This window comes from Trachypithecus francoisi, unplaced genomic scaffold (assembly GCF_009764315.1).
Source record: "Trachypithecus francoisi isolate TF-2019V2 unplaced genomic scaffold, Tfra_2.0 Contig00631, whole genome shotgun sequence".
Classification (NCBI taxonomy): Eukaryota; Metazoa; Chordata; class Mammalia; order Primates; family Cercopithecidae; genus Trachypithecus; species Trachypithecus francoisi.
In genome coordinates, this window is record NW_022680779.1 from 24,037 (window position 1) to 47,598 (window position 23,562).

Consider the following 23,562-nt stretch of genomic DNA (forward strand, 5'->3'; position numbering starts at 1 on the left):
GTGGAAGAATTGACAGCTAGATTAATTAATGCAGAGAAGATCATAAACGAAATGACAGAGATGAAAACCATGACACGAGAAATACGTGACAAATGCACAAGCTTCAGTAACCGACTCGATCAACTGGAAGAAAGAGTATCAGCGATTGAGGATCAAATGAATGAAATGAAGCGAGAAGAGAACCAAAAGAAAAAAGAAGAAAAAGAAATGAACAAAGCCTGCAAGAAGTATGGGATTATGTAAAAAGACCAAATCTACGTCTGATTGGGGTGCCTGAAAGTGAGGGGGAAAATGGAACCAAGTTGGAAAACACTCTTCAGGATATCATCCAGGAGAACTTCCCCAACCTAGTAGGGCAGGCCAACATTCAAATTCAGGAAATACAGAGAACGCCACAAAGATACTCCTCCAGAAGAGCAACTCCAAGACACATAATTGCCAGATTCACCAAAGTTGAAATGAAGGAAAAAATCTTAAGGGCAGCCAGAGAGAAAGGTCGGGTTACCCACAAAGGGAAGCCCATCAGAATAACAGCAGACCTCTCGGCAGAAACTCTACAAGCCAGAAGAGAGTAGGGGCCAATATTCAACGTTCTTTTTTTTTTTTGAGACGGAGTCTTGCTCTGTCGCCCGGTCTGGAGTGCAGTGGCCGGATCTCAGCTCACTGCAAGCTCCGCCTCCCGGGTTTACGCCATTCTTCTGCCTCAGCCTCCCCAGTAGCTGGGACTACAGGCGCCCGCCATCTCGCCCGGCTAGTTTTTGTATTTTTAGTAGAGACGGGGTTTCACCGTGTTAGCCAAGATGGTCTCGATCTCCTGACCTCGTGATCCGCCCGTCTCGGCCTCCCAAAGTGCTGGGATTACAGGCTTGAGCCACCGCGCCCGGCCTCAACGTTCTTAAAGAAAAGAATTTTCAACCCAGAATTTCATATCCAGCCAAACTAAGCTTCATCAGTGAAGGAGAAATAAAATCCTTTACAGATAAGCAAATGCTTAGAGATTTTGTCACCACCAGGCCTGCCTTACAAGAGACCCTGAAGGAAGCCCTAAACATGGAAAGGAACAAGCGGTACCAGCCATTGCAAAAACAAGCCAAAATGTAAAGACCATCGAGGCTAGGAAGAAACTGCATCAACTAACGAGCAAAATAACCAGTTAATATCATAATGACAGGATCAAGTTCACACATAACAATATTAACCTTAAATGTCAATGGACTAAATGCTCCAATTAAAAGACACAGACTGGCAAACTGGATCAAGAGTCAAGACCCATCAGTCTGCTGTATTCAGGAGACCCATCTCACATGCAGAGACATACATAGGCTCAAAATAAAGGGATGGAGGAAGATCTACCAAGCAAATGGAGAACAAAAAAAAGCAGGGGTTGCAATCCTAGTCTCTGATAAAACAGACTTTAAACCATCAAAGATCAAAAGAGACAAAGAAGGCCATTACATCATGGTAAAGGGATCAATTCAACAGGAAGAGCTAACTCTCCTAAATATATATGCACCCAATACAGGAGCACCCAGATTCATAAAGCAAGTCCTTAGAGACCTACAAAGAGACTTAGACTCCCATACAATAATAATGGGAGACTTCAACACTCCACTGTCAACATTAGACAGATCAACGAGACAGAAAGTTAACAAGGATATCCAGGAATTGAACTCATCTCTGCACCAAGCGGACCTAATAGACATCTATAGAACTCTCCACCCCAAATCAACAGAATATACATTCTTCTCAGCACCACATCGCACTTATTCCAAAATTGACCACATAATTGGAAGTAAAGCACTCCTCAGCAAATGTACAAGAACAGAAATTATAACAAACTGTCTCTCAGACCACAGTGCAATCAAACTAGAACTCAGGACTAAGAAACTCAGTCCAAACCGCTCAACTACATGGAAACTGAACAACCTGCTCCTGAATGACTACTGGGTACATAACGAAATGAAAGCAGAAATAAAGATGTTCTTTGAAACCAATGAGAACAAAGATACAACATACCAGAATCTCTGGGACACATTTAAAGCAGTGTGTAGAGGGAAATTTATAGCACTAAATGCCCACAAGAGAAAGCAGGAGAGATCTAAAATTGACACTCTAACATCACAATTAAAAGAACTAGAGAGGCAAGAGCAAACACATTCAAAAGCTAGCAGAAGGCAAGAAATAACTAAGATCAGAGCAGAACTGAAGGAGATAGAGACACAAAAAACCCTCCAAAAAATCAATGAATCCAGGAGTTGGTTTTTTGAAAAGATCAACAAAATTGACAGACCGCTAGCTAGACTAATAAAGAAGAAAAGAGAGAGGAATCAAATAGACGCAATAAAAAATGATAAAGGGGATATCACCACCGACCCCACAGAAATACAAACTACCATCAGAGAATACTATAAACACCTCTACGCAAATCAACTAGAAAATCTAGAAGAAATGGATAATTTCCTGGACACTTACACTCTCCCAAGACTAAACCAGGAAGAAGTTGAATCCCTGAATAGACCAATAGCAGGCTCTGAAATTGAGGCAACAATTAATAGCCTACCCACCAAAAAAAGTCCAGGACCAGATGGATTCACAGCTGTATTCTACCAGAGGTACAAGGTGGAGCTGGTACCATTCCTTCTGAAACTATTTCAATCAATAGAAAAAGAGGGAATCCTCCCTAACTCTTTTTATGAGGCCAACATCATCCTGATACCAAAGCCTGGCAGAGACACAACAAAAAGAGAGAATTTTAGACCAATATCCCTGATGAACATCGATGCAAAAATCCTCAATAAAATACTGGCAAACCGGATTCAGCAGCACATCAAAAAGCTTATCCACCATGATCAAGTGGGCTTCATCCCTGGGATGCAAGGCTGGTTCAACATTCGCAAATCAATAAACGTAATCCAGCATATAAACAGAACAAAGACAAGAACCACATGATTATCTCAATAGATGCAGAAAAGGCTTTTGACAAAATTCAACAGCCCTTTATGCTAAAAACGCTCAATAAATTTGGTATTGATGGAACGTACCTCAAAATAATAAGAGCTATTTATGACAAACCCACAGCTAATATCATACTGAATGGGCAAAAACTGGAAAAATTCCCTTTGAAAACTGGCACAAGACAGGGATGCCCTCTCTCACCACTCCTATTCAACATAGTGTTGGAAGTTCTGGCTAGGGCAATCAGGCAAGAGAAAGAAATCAAGGGTATCCAGTTAGGAAAAGAAGAAGTCAAATTGTCCCTGTTTGCAGATGACATGATTGTATATTTAGAAAACCCCATTGTCTCAGCCCAAAATCTGCTTAAGCTGATAAGCAACTTCAGCAAAGTCTCAGGATACAAAATTAATGTGCAAAAATCACAAGCATTCTTATACACCAGTAACAGACAAGCAGAGAGCCAAATCAGGAATGAACTTCCATTCACAATTGCTTCAAAGAGAATCAAATACCTAGGAATCCAGCTTACAAGGGATGTAAAGGACCTCTTCAAGGAGAACTACAAACCACTGCTCAGTGAAATCAAAGAGGACACAAACAAATGGAAGAACATACCATGCTCATGGATAGGAAGAATCAATATCGTGAAAATGGCCATACTGCCCAAGGTGATTTATAGATTCAATGCCATCCCCATCAAGCTACCAATGACTTTCTTCACAGAATTGGAAAAAACGGCTTTAAAGTTCATATGGAACCAAAAAAGAGCCCGCATTGCCAAGACAATCCTAAGTCAAAAGGACAAAGCTGGAGGCGTCACGCTACCTGACTTCAAACTATACTACAAGGCTACAGTAACCAAAACAGCATGGTACTGGTACCACAACAGAGATATAGACCAATGGAACAGAACAGAGTCCTCAGAAATAATACCACACATCTACAGCCATCTGATCTTTGACAAACCTGAGAGAAACAAGAAATGGGGAAAGGATTCCCTATTTAATAAATGGTGCTGGGAAAATTGGCTAGCCATAAGTAGAAAGCTGAAACTGGATCCTTTCCTTACCCCTTATACGAAAATAATTCAAGATGGATTAGAGACTTAAATGTTAGACCTAATACCAAAAACCCTAGAAGAAAATCTAGGTAGTACCATTCAGGACATAAGCATGGGCAAGGACTTCATGTCTAAAACACCAAAAGCAACGGCAGCAAAAGCAAAAATTGACAAATGGGATCTAATTAAACTAAAGAGCTTTTGCACAGCCAAAGAAACTACCATCAGAGTGAACAGGCAACCTACAGAATGGGAAAAAATTTTTGCAACCTACTCATCTGACAAAGGGCTAATATCCAGAATCTACCAAGAACTCAAACAAATATACAAGAAAAAAGCAAACAACCCCATCAAAAAGTGGGGAAAGGATATGAACCGACATTTCTCAAAAGAAGACATCCATACAGCCAACAGACACATGAAAAAATGCTCATCATGACTGGCCATCAGAGAAATGCAAATCAAAACCACAATGAGATACCATCTCACACCAGTTAGAATGGCAATCATTAAGAAGTCAGGAAACAACAGGTGTTGGAGAGGATGTGGAGAAATAGGAACACTTTTACACTGTTGGTGGGATTGTAAACTAGTTCAACCATTATGGAAAACAGTATGGCGATTCCTCAAGGATCTAGAACTAGATGTACCATATGACCCAGCCATCCCACTACTGGGTATATACCCAAAGGATTATAAATTACTCTACTACAAAGACACATGCACACGTTTGTTTATTGCGGCACTATTCACAATAGCAAAGACTTGGAATCAACCCAAATGTCCATCTGTGACAGACTGGATTAAGAAAATGTGGCACATATACACCATGGAATACTATGCAGCCATCAAAAAGGATGAGTTTGCGTCCTTTGTAGGGACATGGATGCAGCTGGAAACCATCATTCTTAGCAAACTATCACAAGAAGAGAAAACCAAACACCGCATGTTCTCACTCATAGGTGGGAACTGAACAATGAGATCACTTGGACTCGGGAAGGGGAACATCACACACTGGGGCCTATCATGGGGAGGGGGGAGGAGGGAGGGATTGCATTGGGGAGTTATACATGATATAAACGTCATGCACATGTACCCTAGAACTTAAAGTATAATAAAAAAATAAAAAAAAAAAAAAGGAAAAAAAAAATAAATAAATAAAACATTAGGCCCTTTAGCATTAGCTTTAGTTCTACTGTGAATGAGGGGAGAAAATACTTGAGATACTCTTTAGAATGTAAGTTAATAAAGGAAGAAATATTGATTTCTTTTCTTCTCTTTACACATGTATCTCAATGCTGAGGATGGTATCCTTCACATAGTAGGTGCTCTGTAAGTATTGCTCACATTAATGGAGGGATAACAGGAGCTTTGTATAACTTAGTAAAGATTGTAACATTGCCTCTTCAAGAGGCTCTAACACACAGACAACTCTAAAGAGTACAGGTAGATGTACTCTTTAGAATTTTTGAAAGTGACTGGAGGTGGTATACTTTTTGTTTTGTTTTGTTTTTCATTTTTGATGTAGAAAGGAGAATGTGAAAGTCTTAAGGGAATAGTTGTCATGGAGCCTGTGAGACCCCCATCTCTAAAAAAATAATTTTAAAAAATCATCTGGGTTTGGTGGTATATGTCTGTAGTTCTAGCTACTCAAATGCTGAGGTGTGAGGATCACTTCAGCTCAGGAATTAAAGGTGCAGTGAGCTGTGATCATACCACGACACTCCAGGCTGGGCAACAGAGTGAAACCCTGTCTCTCTCAAAAAAAAAAAAAAATTAAAAGAATATTTGTCACATATTTCTACTTAGAGTTGAATCAGGACAGGTTGCCAAGGCTGGGAAATTCTTGCTGCAGAGGAGCGGTTTGAACATCCAAGCTTTTAAAAGACCTAGATATTCTCATGGTATTTCACTGATGACAGAGTACATGTGACAATTATATTTTTAATTTTTTAATACAATAGAAAACTCCTTGTTTCATTGTATAAAGGAACATTCTGGCTGTTCAATTACTAATCACAAATATCCTGGTACACAAAATAAAATTCTGAAACGTAGTAAAGATGGACTAATTAGATAGTCTGAGCATAGACACTTGACTTGTCCTCTTCTGTGTGATCGCTTAGGACTACTCTGCACATGTGTGCATATTTTACACACATTACACAAGTGTGTATGTTTATGCATACCACACCGGATTAATTTCCAATTTTATGGAAAGAAACAGGAATTCCAAAATGTTTGAAAAATGTAGAAAAGGTATAAAGTAATTAATATCAGATAAATAAGAACAGAAAAACTATAACCCCAATATGACAAATGAAGAGTGGAGATCCACAAAGCGTGAGAGAGAGTAGTAAGTAGCTATCATAGTAATTAATTAAAGACAAAAATCCTAACCAGCTGATCAAATGAGTCCACCTACTTTCTGTCTACAACCCCTAATACCCAATGGCAATCTAAAAACCAAAAGCTGTACCATAAATAATATGAACTACTTGCTTGGGGTCAGGTTTTCTTAACACACAGAATAATTAGAAAGAAGGAGAGAGCTTCAGGAAAGTCTGGACAGGTTGAGAAATGGAGTGGGGAGGTAGGAGAGAAGTCATTTCATTCATGGAAGAAATTTACTTATATTTTAAGTGTCGGAAGAAATTATTCCTTATTTTAGCTCCTAGAGACTGTCCTAAAGTTTGCTGCAAGCCTCACACTAATAGACCCTGAGTGAACTTAACAAAACAGTTCTTAACTTTTTACACATAGTGTTTGATTATCCCTTCTACTTAAACTCATATCCCTTCTACTTAAACTCATAAACTCAAATCAATCACTAAGAATCATAAGCTACTTGAAGAAAACAAAGAATATTAAAGATAAAAATAAAGAAATCAGTCAAGGTGCCTGGAAAAGATGCTAAAAGGAAATCCAGGGAATAAAGGAGATTTTAATAAAATATACATGCTAGTTATGAGAAATTTGAGAGATGATTGAAACCAGAAAACAACTATAAGGATTAAGAAAATGAAGCAATCAGAAAGAATTATAGACAAATTGATAAACATTGCCTAAATTAAAAATAATCGACATAAGGCTGAAAATGAAATCAAATAAATAAAACTCAAACAGAAAATTAAAATACCAAGACAAGGGAATTACAGATAGCAATTTTTAAAATGTGCTAAAAAGTTAGAAGATATCAAGGATTAATCTAAGAGGGCTAATATATTTTTAATAAAGGTACTGGTAAGTAGTAGGTAAGTAGTAGAGCAAGGATTTGAATCCAAAGCTTCATGCTGTGTAACAGGACATGAAAATACTAAAAACTTTCAGAGCAAGACCATATCTAGAAAACAAAAGAAGGAAAACTATGTTGACATTTCATTAACAAAATTACATGTTGAAAGATGATGCTGCAATATTCACAGAGATTTAAGGAAAATTATTTTGAAACCAGTCAATCCATTATGTGAAATGTGAACAGAACATAGCAACAGTTAATTTTAAAGACATACTGAAAGTTCAGAACTTGTAAAGAGTAAGAAATTTAATACAAGAAATCTAAAACCCATCGGCTCTCTCTGAAAGAATTAGCACTGAAAGCATATACCACAGCCAAAGAAAATAATGTCATCAAATATAATATTTTAAACATAGTAAGATTATAGAAGCCACTAAAATATATGTTTAATAATTTGGAAGTATAAATAATGTATTCATAACATATATCATTTATATGTATGCAATATCATCATGTAATGAAAAATTATAAATATTTATACACAAATTAAAAACAAATTATTATTAACTGCAATAAAGCAACCCCAGATGAACTCAACATGGGAGATTGGGGGCCAGGAGGAAATGACAGCATCTTAGTGATTCATAAAAAATATGTTACAAAAATATATGTACTTGAGAAATTAACCATTACAAATCAGTTACATATTGAAAATTTAAATTTTCTTAATAAAATTCACTGATTATCACACTATTAAAGAAAAGATATAAAAGAAAAAACAACAACATATGGCCTTATTTTATTTTTAAGAGACTCACCTAAGATAAAATTTTAAAGATAAAAAAATAGGAGAAATTATATATATGCCAGCAAGTGCTGATGAAAGAAAGCTAATGTTAAAATGTTGATGAAACTCCAAACAGGCTTTAATTCCATCATAAATTCCGTATTAACAAAAGGTAATATAAGAAAATATAAATCATTAAACTTTAATCATGTAAGACAAAAGCTACCACATATATAAAGCAGAAGCAGAAAGTGAGGCATTGCCAATTCTAGAAACACACTGGTAGCATTTAACACAGAATTTTCAGAAATCAGCAAAAGAATAAAATAATAAATAAGGCAGAGGATTTGAATGACACAATAAAAGTAGTTTAGCCATTTATTCAACAAATGTTTTTGAGTACTCACTGTGTGAGTTACTCTTTTGAGTGTTCTAGATTGTGACAGTAAAAAAAGAAAAGTCCGGATCTAAAGATTTTACCTTCTCATTTTTATAACGAAAGACAGACAATTGGAAAAGTAAATTAAATACACCACATATGACAAGGTAGTAAGTATTTGAAGAGAAAGAGGAAAGTCAGCCTGGGTGGGTGAGCAGATTGCAGTTTCAGTTGGATTTATTAGGGAAGGCTTCACTAAGAATCAGACATTGAATAATGCTCAAAGGAGGAGTAAGAGTTAAAGCTAACAGGAGATTTTGTGTAGAACAATGACACGATCTGGTTTACATAAAATTGCAGGACTGGGTAAGGTAGGGGACTTCTGGGTTTTGTCCTAAGTCTTGTTAATTTCTGACTCTTAGAGCTGTATGCCTGTACAACTTTGCTAAAAATGAGTATTTACCTGTAATCCTAGCACTTTGGGAAGCCAAGGTGGGCAGATCACGAGGTCAGGAGATCAAGACCATCCTGGCTAACACGATGAAACCCCATCTCTACTAAAAATACAAAATATTAGCCAGGCGTGGTGGCGGCACCTGTAGTCCCAAATACTTAGGAGGCTGAGGCAGGAGAATGGTGTGAACCCAGGAGGCAGAGCTTGCAGTGAGCTGAGACCACGCCACTGCACTCCAGCCTGGGTGACAGAGCGAGACTCCGTCTCAAAAAAAAAAAAAAAAAAAAAGAGTATTTAATTTTTAATCAAAATCTGATACTTGACCAAAAACAATAGTATACTAAGTGATACGGTTTTTTGTTTTTGTTTGAGAGAGGGTTTCAATCTCTTGCCCAGGCTAGAGCGCCATGGTGCAATTCTAACTTACTACAGCCTCAAATTATTGGGATCAGGTGATCAACCTCCCGAGTAGCTAGAACCACAGGGGTGCACCGCCACCTCCAGCATTTTTTTTTTTTTTTTTGGTACAGTCGGAGGTCTCGCTATGTTGCTGGTCTTAAACTCCTGACCTCAGTGGATCCTACTGCCTCAGCCTCCCTAAGTGCTGGGATTACAGGTGTGAGCCACCACACCAGGCCCAAGTGGCGTATTCTAAATTTTTTTGGAATCCAACCACTCTGAAAATGTATGGAGAGCGGCTGGGCGCAGTGGCTCAAGCCTGTAATCCCAGCACTTTGGGAGGCCGAGACGGGCGGATCACGAGGTCAGGAGATCGAGACCATCCTGGCTAACAAGGTGAAACCCCGTCTCTACTGAAAACCACAAAAAACTAGCTGGGTGAGGTGGCGGCACCTGTAGTCCCAACTACTCGGGAAGCTGAGGCAGGAGAATGGCGTGAACCCGAGAGGCGGAGCTTGCAGTGAGCTGAGATCCGGCCACAGCACTCCAGCCTGGGTGACAGAGCGAGACTCCGTCTCAAAAAAAAAAAAAAAGTAAAGAAAAAAAGAAAATGTATGGAGAGCTCTAAATCGTCTCCCCATAAACACATGGATGCATATACACAAAATTGTTGCACAGGATTTTGGGGACATCATAAATTTCTGAGAGCTGGGTTAAGAACCTTAGGATTATAGATTCCGATTTCTTTATTTTTTCTTTTTCTTTTTTTTTTTTTGAGACAGAGTCTTGCCTGTCATCCAGGCTGGAGTGCACTGCGTGAACTCCGCTCACTGCAAGCTCTGTCTCCTGGGTTCACGCCATTCTCCTGCCTCAGCCTCCAGAGGAGCTGGGACTACAGGCGCCTGCCACCATGCCCGGCTGATTTTTTGTATTTTTAGTAGAGGCAGGGTTTCACTATAGCCAGGTTAGTCTCAATATCCTGACCTCATGATCTGCCCTCCTCGGCCTCCCAAAGTCTGGGATTATAGGTGTGAGCGACCGCGCCCGGCCCTAGATTCTGGTGTATTAAAGGAAATGTATTTCAAGTCAGAGTTTGTCATTTATTGCACAGGAAAATAAAAACTTCATTTAAAAAACCAAACACACACACATGATAAAATGAGGTCCTGCTTGGTTTTAAACTACTTGGTGACCACCATCAGTTATTTTCTTGACCACAGCATGTACCTAATTCCTAAGTATGAAAAAAGGTACAAATATTGTTTATTGGGCTTTTGGCTTCAGCCTTGAAACAATCGGATTCTCTCAAACTCAGGAATGTGAATCGCTGTTGGGTTGATGCAGCTGTTTCCATTCTAGAAATGGACCTGGAATCATGTACTTTTCACCCATGGAGAGTCCTTTGTGTAAAACTTGAAAAGGCAAGGTCCCAAATTCCCCATATGGGTGTTTCTTCCAGTAGAGGAATTACTCTAATGACTTCTTAGCAAAACTTACATAATCAGAGCAGGCCATCAAAATACTCCAAAACACAAAGTTTAGCTCCATTTCTGATGGACCTGTCTCCACTGCTATCAGTCTCACCAACAGCTTCACATCAAGTCAGAGGAACGGTTTTTTCATTTAAGAAGGATCTTCATGGCTGGGTGCGGTGGCTCATGCCTGTAATCCTATCACTTTGGGAGGCCAAGGTGGATGGATCACTAGGTCAGGAGTTTGTGACCAGTCTGGTCAACATGCTGAAACCCCGTCTGTACTAAAAATCCAAAAATTAGCCGGGCTTGGTGGCACGTGCCTGTAGTCCCAGCTACTCAGGAGGCTGAGGCAGGAGAACAGCTTGAACCCGGGAGGTGGAAGTTGTAGTGAGCCAAGATCGTACTACTGCACTCCAGCCCAGGCAACAGAATGAGACTCCATCTCAAAACAAACAAACAAACAAACAACAAACAAACAAACCAACGAAAAAATGGTATCTGTTAACCAGAGGCAATGAAAAGCACCTCCCAGGCTGCTGTAGTAAGTGGATCGGTAACTGTAGTGGGAGATTCCAACCCCCGAGACCTGTGACTATGTCACGCAGCAAAAGGGGTTTGCCACAGGCCTTAGGAGAAGTATCCTGGGCTATCCAGGGAGGTCCAATCTAATCCCATGAGCCTGTAAGAGCATAGAACTGGGCAGGCGAGGTGGCTCACGCCTGTAATCTCCGCACTTTGAGAGGCTAAGGCAGGCGGAGCACGAGATCAAGAGATGGAGACTACCCTGGTTAAAATGGTGAAACCCCATCTCTACTAAAAATACAAAAATTAGTCGGGCATCGTGGCGGGCACCTGTAGTCTCAGCCACTCAGGAGGCTGAAGCAGGAGGGTCACTTGAACCCGGGAGGTAGAGGTTACAGCGAGCTGAGATCACACCACTGTACTCCAGCCTGGCCAGCAGTGTGAGACTCCATCTCAAAAATATATTTTAAAATAGGGCATAGACGTTTCTCCGAGTGGAAGAAGAGAAATGCACACAGGGGAACTGGAGAGCCTGACCAGGTCCCTGGCCCAGCTAGTCCTGAGCTGATGGGACCACGTGCAAAGACCAGATAGAGGCCTCAGGAGCTGAGGGCAGCCCCCAACAGATGGCCAGCAAGGGAACAGACACCTCAGTCCTGCAACCACAAGGAAGTAGATTTGGCCAAAAGTGCTTGGAAACAATTCTCCAATGAGGAATGCAGCCGAGACCACATGGTGATTTTTGCCCACTGACACCCACGTCAGACTTCTGCCCTACAGAACTGTGAGATGATACAATTTCAATTGTTTTAAGCCACAAAATATATGGAAATGTGGTAAAGCAGCAACAGAAATGAATACAGTGATTTACGTGGAAACACCTAGAAGAGTGTCTGGCACGGTGTTGTCACCTGACAAGCGTTTCCCGATTTCCTTACATCGCAAGGCAGGGCTGGTCACACTCCATCCAAAAGAGATGATAGACTTGCTCTGACAAAACAGATTCAGTGAATTACAAATGGCCCAGAACACCTACAAATTTCACGTTTCAGGTAAGTGATTGCCTTTCCTTTCACTTAGAAACCTCCCAATGCTCATCTTACTGATAAACTCTAAGGACCAGGCAGGAGACTAAACACCAGACAAACCCAGCCCCAGATGCCCCGAGGGAGCCCATCCCAGCACTCACTCCGCTGCACTGAAATGATGTCCAGGTCAGTTTCTCCCACTAGACCAAGAAGTCCAGCTCTCCATGTGTGAGTCATCAGTGCTGCCTCTGCATCTCTGCTTCTACGATGGTGCTTCTGCACTTCACGGGAAATCTGTATCAATGTTTGTCAACACTATATATGACAGTATAACTTAATATCTGCACAGAAAGTATAAGTTCTCTGAGGACCAGGGCCGGGTTTATTAGCCTTTGTACTCCCACTGCCACTGTCTGGGACATCAGAGGCACTCGGTAGAAGTTGGTGAAGAGAAAGGAAAGGCAGAGGAGAGACAGGAAAGCAGGACCAACACTGCAGACACAGATTCTGAGGTGGCTGGAGGAGAGGCAGGGCAGAGAAACTTCCTGGATGCTGGCATGGGGTTCACTGTGATACCTGCTGCTGGATTTCAAATGTCAAAGGTGATGCTTTGCTGACCTTGACCTCTGACTGCCCTTTAACTGTCCTTTAGCTTTCCCAACCTCAAGACAGGGCACTTAGAAACTGCAATGTCAAGAAATTATGCTTCATTAAAGCATGGGAATATTATTTACATGGACCTTCATTACTTCATTTTTTACATGGGAATGTAAATAATTGAAGAGATTGTTAAAGACTAAATCAGGCACATTCTATAACTTTGTAAAATATTAATGATAACTGAAACACAAATTTTGATGGTCCCCAAAAATGCTAAAATATAAAACAATACTGGCCAATTAAAGATAGAAAACAATCCTAATGAAGCTCCCCAACAGACACATTAAAACTTCTCTGTACATTGAACATTTGGGATTTCAAAGGAAAACCCAGATTCATTCCATTCTTCATACGGCGTTTAAAAAAAAAAATCTTAGGTAATACAATATTTCATTTAAAATTTACAAAATTCCATTACATTCATGATTTCATTTCATCCTCAGAACAGTCTCCTGAGTTAGGCAGAACAGGTATTACTAACAACTAACTCCATTTTACAGGTGAGGGAACTGAAATACTTGGACTTAACAAAAGCTTTAATAGGGCCACATATCGAAACCAAATCCTCTGCTCAAAAGAACTAGAATAAGTTATCTTTTACATATTATTCATACTTATATCCTGTCAACATGCAAAAATGTTTTGAGGTAGCCTGCAATAATAGACACCTATCTAATAAAAATATTAAAATGAAAAACAGGTGGGGAAAAAAACAGCAGGTGACATGGGAGACAGACAAAAGTAGATACCAAAGACTGAGACTTAGAATCTAAGAAAACTTCATCTCTGACCTTCCAGTTCCAGGGAGATAACACTAAAGGAAACAAGATGGTTTATAGACTCATAAACTGACAAAAGAGAGGTTGCATCAGTTCTAAACTATGAAACACTCCTGGCAGCCACAGCAAATCTCTAGGACAACATAGCAATGGCATCAAAGCAAGAGTATACTTCAGTGATAGAGTGAATTAAGTTCCCTGTTTGGGACTCAGGCCAGGGCTAGAGAAAAGAACTCTGAAATGTAGAGCTCAAAAATATATCCTCTGTCGGCCAGGCACAGTGGCTCACACCTGTAATCCCCAGCACTCTGGAAGGTCGAGGCGGGCAGATCACGAAGTCAGGAGATGGAGACCATCCTGGCTAGCACAGTGAAATCCTGTTTCTACTAAAAATACAAAAAATTAGCCGGGCGTGGTGGCAGGCGCCTATAGTCCCAGCTGCTTGGAAGGCTGAGGTAGGAGAATGGAGTGAACCCAGGAGGCGGAGCTTGCAGTGAGGGGAGATCCTGCCAGTGTGCTCCAGCCTGGACAACAGAGCAAAACTCCGACTCCAAAATATATATATATATATATATATACACACACACACATATATATATAAACCGTGTGTCTTCTCCATACCCAAGTGTCCCCTTCTGTGAGAGACTTCCTTACACCATTGTGAGGAAGAGAATTTTTCTCTGCTATATTTGCTTGAAAGAATTAAAGGTGTAGGGCAACAATTCTTGGAAATTATGTCGTTTACGATCCTCAAAAGTGAGAAAAATGAAGCCCAGAAGAGAAGACCTTCCAGGAAAATTCCAGAGCCGCAGGTAGACCCAGTACACTGTTTCCGTTTTTGTTTTGAGAGGAAGTCTCACTCTATGGCCCAGGCTGGAGTGCAGTGGAGCCATTTCACTCACTGCAACCTCCGCCTCCTGGGTTCAAGCTATTCTCCTGCCTCAGCCTCCTGAGTAGCTGCGATTACAGGCGCCCACCACCACGCCCAACTAATTTTTGTATTTTTAGTAGAGACAGGGTTTCACCATGTTGGCCAGGTTGGTCTCGAACTCCTGACCTCAAGTGATCCGCCTGCCTAGACCTCCCAAAGTCCTCGGATTACAGGCGTGAGCCACCGCACCCAGCCGACCTGGTAAGTTTTAATCAAGTACTCTGAACTATGCAACAAACACTAGGAAGTAATAGAAAAAAAATTAATCTAAAACCCTCTGGAGAATCAAAGAATTGCAGATTTTAAATAGCATGAATACTTGGATTCATGGTATTGAAAAAGGACCTCGCACTTACCCGCATGTACAAACTGCCTGCCCACCTCTATCAGAGCATTTTTCAAGCTGTGCTACAGTTAACTATGTACTGCCCAAAGCCAATCTGTCCCTGCAGATCATAAGCTCTTAAAGACCAGGACTTCAGCAGAACAAGCAAAACTTCAGAGAGAAGGGAGCCACCGAAACAGAGTTCATAGCAATGGGTCGGCAGGAGCTGATGACTGGAGGTGCACTGTAGCCTTCGGGTCTGGGACAGCGGAGGGAAGAGAAGGCAAAAGGCCCTGCATGACATGCTACAGGGCTAGGAGCCACAGCTGCAGTGATAGGTTCAGTTTTGTCTCGTATGCCTGTTACTTATACACCATCTCTTGTTCAGAAAGAACTTCAGGTTGAGTATTTGGACTCCTTGAGCCTTCTGCTGTTTGTCTCCGGGACGTTTAACACTCTTAAAAGGGGAAAATTGTTCAGTTTGATTATGCTTCCTGGGACATTACAGGTTTTTCAAAAGTTTGATGAAAGCATTCACCAAGGAGTGATTCCACTTTCTCTGGTGGGTGAGAAATACGCGTCTGAGGGGCAGCATCAGGTCTCCCCATCAAGCTGAGGTCAGAGTCTCCCCACCTATGGACCTCACCCTGGCTCCCCCTCATAAATCTGACCTCTAACTGTAACTGCCTTGGCCTCATTCCGTGGGTGTGGATGCTCCTACTTGAAACGCATTTTCAGCCCGCCAAATTCTTGGGAGAGTTTCTTCCACTCTCCAGGCGCTGAGAGCTACAAAGTTCAATCTGGCTTTCCAGATTTTTTTTTCTTCCCATTACTAACGGAACAAATCAAGAAGCGCCAGGCAGAAGGGCCCTGCTCCCACCAATCAGAGCCCAGCCGAAGGCCAGAACAGGAAGTGCGGCGGTGGGACGCGCGGTGACAACCCCTCGCCCCCCGGGACCCGCCGGCCTCGGCAGAGGTCGGTGAGGCCGCTGCGCGACAGCTCCGGGCCCGCGCCTTTCGCTTTCTCCCGCTCAGCAAGTGAGAGGATAAATCACGGGGCGGGGGCAGTGCACCCCCAGCAACCGCGCACCCCGCGCACAGACCCCCACTACACGCGCGTCCCAGGCGGGGTCGACCCAGACGAGTCACGGGGCGGCGCATAGCCCCACTAGCAGGGCAGCCAGGACCCACGCGCGCGAGTCCACGCAGCCACCTAGATAAGTGACAAAACACTCAGGAAGCCATCATGCGGGGCCAGGAAAGAGCCCCCACCCAGAGTCACGGACTCCCTCGTCTGAGGGTCCGCGCAGTCCCCTCGGTGAGTCTGGCGAAGCAGCCTCACTGCGAGGGAGGGCGGGGAGGGCGTCGGAGTCTCCACACGCGGTGACCCGGACCCCGTTCCATGAGTGGGTCCATGCAGGGTCCCCTCTGCCGCACGCGGGGACCAGCCAGGCCGCGGAGGACCGGGCAGAAGCCAGCGCCCGGGTCCATGCAGTCCCCTCCGCGGCAGACGTGCGGAGCCGGGGAGCAGTGGGGACCGGCCCGCACCCGCAGGGCGCCCGGGACCCCCGCGCGGGCCCACGGGGTATCGCAGCAGACGCGAAGCCCCCGGTGCCACCCGAGGCGGAGACAAAGCCCAGGCGCACGGACCTGGGGTCCCAACCCCGGACCCTGCGGAGCCCAGCTCGGAGCCGCCACGCCCGGCGCAGAGACCCCCGCCCAGTCCGGAGACCCCGTCGCCCGTCGCCCAGTCTCACCTCGGGCAGCCGCCTCCCAGCCCTAGCTCCTCGCCGCGGCGCCTGGGCCGACTAGAGCGCAGCTGAGCAGCCGACAGAGACGCAGCAGCCTCAACAAGGGAGCCCCTGGGCGGGGCCGCCGCTGCGGCCGCCGCCGCCGCTTCAGCCGGTGTTCCCAGCTCAGGATCAGGCTCGGATCAAGGAGCTGCAGCTGGCGCTGGGCTGAGGCCGGGACACACACCATGCAGGTGTACAGGGCCCCGCCCGCCGCCCGCCGCCCCGCCCCCAGCGGAGCCGGGCGCCCAGGGCCCGCCCCTGGCCAATGGGGAGGGAGCTGTGCAGAGAGGGCGGGGCCTTAGGTAACATGGAGAGGTTGGGCCTTAGGCCTTAGGTAACATAGCATATGTTTGTAATCCCAGCTACTCAGGAGGCTGAGGCAGGAGAATCACTTGAACCCAGGAGGCGGAGGTTGCAGTGAGCCGAGATTGTGCCACTGCACTCCAGCCTGGCGACAGAGTGAGACTCCATCTCAAAAATAAATAAATAAATAAAGCCCCTTGAATGTAAGAAATGTGGTAAAACATTTACTCTTTCCCATTCCCTCAAACATGAAAGAGCTCACACTGCAGAGAAACCTTAAGAATGTAGGAAATGTGGTCAAGCCTTCAGATTTTCCTGTTTGTCAAAATTTGGGAGGCCTCAGACTGGAGAAAAGCCTTTTCAATTTAAATTTGTGATAAGGCCTTCAGTTGTGTTAGTTCCTTTGGATGACATCAGCTCATTCCTGAGAAAAACCCTATGAATGTCCAGAATGTGGGAATGTTTCATTTCTCTCATACCCACTCAAGCACATATGAAAATGCACACTGTAGCTGGCTGGACCTTGTAAATACAAGAACGTACACAGGATTAAAACTCTAATAGTTTAGAAACTGCAAGAATATTTTCAGTTTTCACATTCACTTGAAAAGTCATGTGAAATCTCCCACTGGAAAGAAATTCTATAAGTGAAGCTTTTCTAATTTGGAAAGCCTGATGCAAATTAATGATAGTGCAGTGCTTGGAAAAAATGTATGAAATGTTACACAAGTTACACGTAGCCCGTGTGTGGGATTTTCTTAGCACTGCTGCTTATCAGCATGCCAAAAGTCGAATCTTCGGACTCAAGTCTTGTCGGCCTTAGGCATAATGGGCTTACTGCATGTGAAGCTAACCCCAGGAAGATGGAGTGGCACTCTCTAGAGGATTAGGTGGTCTCCACCAAGGTGGCTTGATGGGCTCCTGAACTCTTTCCTGTAACCATGCAGAGTCTACACTGCCAGTGATCATGTGCCTCAACTCTTTAGATGTAGAAACTCAAAATATTCAAAATATTCTCAAACAGTTTCCATTGAAAGGAAAGAGAAAACAGGTCAGGTGCCACGCTGCGGTCAAGAGAACTAGTAGGTGGCTCACAAGAACACTCTGTCGCTACTGTCTGTGCCTCTGTCACAACAAATATCCTGATCCTTTCGTTTTAAGGGTACAGGGCCATTTTCCTCCCTTTCTTACTGGTAGTTCTCAAGATAACTGTATGATATGCTGGGAATGCAATATCCTGATAATCAAGTGACATTGGTCAGAACAGCCCAGGCTCTGTTAGAGTCCCTGCTCGAAAGAGAATGTCCTTTAACGCTTGTGTCCAGCAAACCACATCGTGTGAGAAAACCCAAGGTGGGTTCCTTTCTGGGGTCCCTCAGTTGTAGTGCAAGTGAAGCATTTACAGTCAAAACTCCATCCATCTGCTCTGGGTAGCTTTCCTGATCTTGCGGTAGCGGTTCATATTGAATCCCAGACTTCTGTTTGCTGTTTGTAAGTAATACATTCACTTCATGGAATTTATGTATGAATGTGTTTGGTCTCATTGTACTCAGAAATGTTGGTAGCCATTGCACAGTGAACCCGCCTCATAATTGGTGAAAACACTTATGGCCCCCCTTATGCCACAGCAAGGGGGTTAATTCAATCAAACATAAACTTCCTGTTCATAAAACCCTGTAGCACAATTATTACCATGCGGGAGGCCTTTAACAATGGTGATACTGATTTGAAGAACTCTGAAGGAAGAAATTGACACAAATGGGTTGGGTACATGGGAGTCCCTGATAACTTAAAGCAACCCTTACTCCCCTCTGCCTAAAAAGTGTGGAGAGGCTGGGCGCGGTGGCTCAGGCCTGTAATCTGAGCACTTTGGGAGGCCGAGGTAGGCAGATCACAAGGTCAGGGGTTCAAGACCAGCCTGACCAACATAGGGAAGCCACATTTCTACTAAAAATACAAAAATTAGCTGGGCGTGGTGGCCGGCACTTGTAATCCCAGCTACTTGGGAGGCTGAGGCAGGAGAATTGCTTGAACCTGGAGGCGGACGTTGCAGTGAGTCAAGACCATGCCACTGCACTCCAGCCTGGGTGACAGGGCAAGACTCCGTCTCAGAAAAAAAAAAAAAAAAGTGGATAAGAACTGAAAGAGGTTTAAAATTTCACCTAATTGGAAATGCAAAATAATATTTAAAATACAAAATACAAAAATAATATTTAAAATAAAAGGTTAAGTGAGTGCTCATTGAAATTTATGCCTCCACAAAATAGGTTGTGATTAACTTCCACATTTGTTGAAAGCCACCAAAGTTGGGAAGGCTCCGTGTCTGAAATTCACATGTGGCTCAAATAAGAATCATCCCTGGGGATACCCCAAAGTTTAAATATGGTATCCCCTGTGATATTATCAGGAATGATTGTACATAAAACAGGTTGTCTTCCTTTAACTCTGAAATCATATTATCTTGCCTAAATTCTCCATAACGCATTGCTCTGCAGTATCCTATAGTGGACGTAGGTTTCCTGATCAATGAACACTAAAATTAAATGTGTGCAATTCCCCTATGTTCTTACCAAAATGGAAATCCTCAAATTCCACAGTTAGACTAACATGACAGAATGTCAGATTTTTGGAATACGTAAGTTTTCTGTAAGATTATTAGGTATTGATTCCATTTTTAATAGATATAAATATATTTAGATGACCTATTTCTCCCGTGTTTTAGTCTTAATAGATTGTGTCTTTTAATTCATCCAGTTGGTCTAAGTTACCAAGTTTGTGGGTTATGGAGATTGTAATATTCTTTATTATTTCATCATCCATGGGCTCTCTAATAGAAAGATCTCTTTTAATTCTTATGTTATTAGGTTGGTGCCAAAGTAATTGTGGTTTTGGACCATGAGTTTTAAATTTTTATAACTAGGCTGCAACACATCTTTATTCATCAAAATAGAACCCATTACAATGGGCGGGGCGCAGTGGCTCACGCCCATAATCCCAGCACTTTGGGAGGCTGAAGCAGGCGGATCAGGAGGTCAGGAGTTTGAGACCAGCCTGACCAAGATGGTGAAATCCCGTCTCTACTAAAAAGACAAAAAGTAGCCGGGCGTGGTGGCATGTGCCTGTAATCCCAGCTACTCGAGAGGCTGAGGCAGAGAATCTCTTGAACCCAGGAGGCAGAGGTTGCATAAAAATGAAGGTCCTCTCTTGTCTGCCACAAATTGCCTGTGTGATTTTTGGCAAATATTTAGTCTTCGGGCCCAATTCTGCTTCCTTATAAGGCTCCTTCCAGCTCTGAAATTTTGTAACTCTGGTTTCTACTCAGAGCTTCACTTTCCAACTGCCCACACTGGGCTGTTCTAAAACGTTTGTTTTGCCTCCTGATTTTACTTTCCATGCCTTTTTTGTTCTCCTCCACTTCTCATTACTATCCCATAGTCTTTTGGATTTAAGTTCTTCTAGAAAAGTTCCTCCTTTCTCAGCAATTATTTTTCAGCTTCCGTTGTCTCTGAAAAAAATATTACAAATGGTCGATTTTATCTTGGAAAGAAGATCCAGAATGTGTTGGCTTCCTGTTTTGTTGGTGAAATGTCTAGAGCTTGGAGATTGGACTTGGGTCAGGATTCCCCACTAAACCTTCCATGAGATAGCTTCAGAGCTGCTGGGCGGGCCGCTATTTCTCTCTCTCTCTGCTGTTTTATAAACTCAATTAATTTTAAATATACAGGATAGCCAGATGTGGTGGCTCCAGCCTGTAATCCCAGCACTTCGGGAGGCCACGGTGGGTGGATCACGAGCTCAGGGGACTGAGAATAGCCTGACCAACAAGGTAAAACTCTGTCTCTACTAAAAATACAAAATTTAGCGGGATGTGGTGGTGCGCAACTATAGTCCCAGCCACTCAGGAGGCTGAGGCAGGACAATCGATGGGACCTGGAGGCAGAGGTTGCAGTGAGTTGAGATCCCGCAAGTGCTCTCCAGCCTGGGTGACAGAGCTTGACTCTGTCTCTCTCTCTCTCTTCTCTCTTTTTCTATCTCTATATATAAAAGAAAATATAAATATATATATTCAGGATAAGGGCATATCTAATTCATCTGCTTTTATGGCCCAGTATGAACGTTTACATGGAAGCCGGAAATGAAACTTCCCGTTTTTCATCAGCTTGTAGTCCCAAGCTGATGGTGACCCCAGCAGCCAACACGCCACACCACCCGGGGGCTGGGGGCCCCCGATCGCCGGGTGGTGAGGCACGACTCCCGATCCGGGCCCAGAGCACCTGCCACGCCACGCCCCTCGGCGACTGGGGGACGCCACGCCATGCCCATTAGGCCGGGGGGCGAGGCGTGGCGGCTGCTAGGGGACCGGATGGGGGGGCGTGGGTCCCACACCCACCGGCGATTGGGGGCCCCCAACCGCCGGGGGGCGTGGCGTGACGGCTGCTGGGGGCCCGGGATCGCTGGGGGTGGGTCTCCCACCCCCCGGCGATCGGGGGCACCCGGCCCCCGGGGGCGTGGCACGGCAGCTGCTGGGGGCCAGGATCGCCGGGGGCTGGGTCCCACCCCTGGCCATCGGGGTCCCCCAGGAGCCGCCGGGGGGCGTGGCGCGGCGGCTGCTGGGTGCCCGGATCGGGGGGCGTGGGTCCCCAACACCTCGGCTACTGGGGGCCGCCCGCCGCCGGGGGGCGGGGCGTGGAGGCGGCTGGGGGCCCCGGATCGCGGGTGGGGTGGATCTCCCAGCCCCCGGATGGGAGGCTGCCAGCCGCCGGGGGGCGGGGCGTGGCGGCGGCTGGGGGCTCCGGGTACGTGTACACTGCCTGTGGTATTAGGAGTAATAATATGGTTATTACACATCAATGATCCATTTTAATAATTATCAATGGTACTAATAATAGGATACCATTGTTAATTTTGGAGAATTAATTACTGATTATGCACGCTTAGTATTAATTATTATATTAATGTCATTGAACAATATGTTATTCCTAATACTAATCATTTTCTTTTTTTTTTTTTTTTTTTTTTTTTTTGAGGCGGAGTCTCGCTCTGTCGCCCGGACTGGAGTGCAGTGGCCAGATCTCAGCTCACTGCAAGCACCGCCTCCTGGGTTCCGCCATTCTCCTGCCTCAGCCTCCCAAGTAGCTGGGACTACAGGCGCGCATCGCCCGGCTAGTTTTTGTATTTTTAGTAGAGACGGGGTTTCACCGTATTAGCCAGGATGGTCTCGATCTCCTGACCTCGTGATCCGCCCGTCGGCCTCCCAAAGTGCTGGGATTACAGGCTGAGCCACCGCGCCCGGCCATACTAATCATTTTCTTACCAGCATCACTTTGTATTGATTTAAGACATTAATGGCGGATATCATTATTTGATTATTAATGGTGATATTAATTAATTACCATTCCAAATCGTTAACATTTTAATCCACTATCAATTTTTATCAATTACTCCCAATATGACAGGGGGTGAACATCCACTCTGTGATATTCTTCTTCATATTCCAAGGCTGAGAGGTTGATATGACTCCCAGCATCGCAGACACTGTACACCCCCGTGTGATACTCTTCCTGATATCCGGAGGGGGAGAAGATGGTATTAATCCCCATATCGCAGGAGGTGAACGCCCACTCTGTGATATCTTCCTAGTATGCAGGGGGAGGAGGGAAAATATTATTCCAATATTGCAGAAGATGTACACGCTTCCCCCGTGATATTGTCCTTAATATTCCAAGGCACAGAAGACGATGTTACTCCCAATATCGCAGAAAGTGTACACCCCCCAGTGATGTTGTTCCCATGATCCAGGAGGGAAGAGGATGATATGACTGTCAACCCCTGCACCCTGCAATGCTCTCACCCTGCAACACCGACACCCAGCTCAACCTGACATAGGACCAGAGGTGCTGGCTGGGGGTGTTCATTGCTTCTCTTTTCTCTCTTGCCAGACTCAGTAGAGGAAGCTGAGACCGCTTCTGGCTTTGGGAGAGGCCAGTGAACCTGGGTTTGGAGCCTGGTTGCATGAGAGAAACATGTGTGGGAACGCCAGGGCCTGGCTTTGAACCCCTATCCCTCAACATGATGCCGAGTGTGGCAGACATGACACTTGGCTTTGCTCTCTCAGAGTTCCATCTGCGACAGGGGCTACTTGTGCCCCTGGCCTCATCAACTCAGGCTGAAGGCGGCCCTGGTCCTGGGCAGAGGGGCTTTGTGAAGCAGAAATAGATGGCCTGGTACAGGGGCCGAGCCTGGCTAGGACCTTGGCCCTGGGAGTTGTAAAGAAGGCCGGCCTCTACCATGAGCATCTGCACCAAGCTGTGTCCATGTCACAGTGTGCTCGGTGTCTGCCCTGGCACAGGTGCATGGCCTGTCTGCGCTCAGGCTCCCCGCCTATGGGGCCAGCTTCACAGAGGTGTGAAAGAGACAAGCACAGCGCAGGGGCCTCCGAGCCCAGCCAGCCTCGCTTCGATGCTGGGAGGCTGA

General features: G+C 44.3%; 1 pseudogene; it reads left to right on the forward strand.

The window, feature by feature from the left end:
* Positions 1-16,197: 16,197 nt before the first annotated feature.
* On the forward strand, positions 16,198-17,087 carry LOC117087237 (annotated as a pseudogene).
* The last annotated feature ends 6,475 nt before the right edge of the window (positions 17,088-23,562 follow it).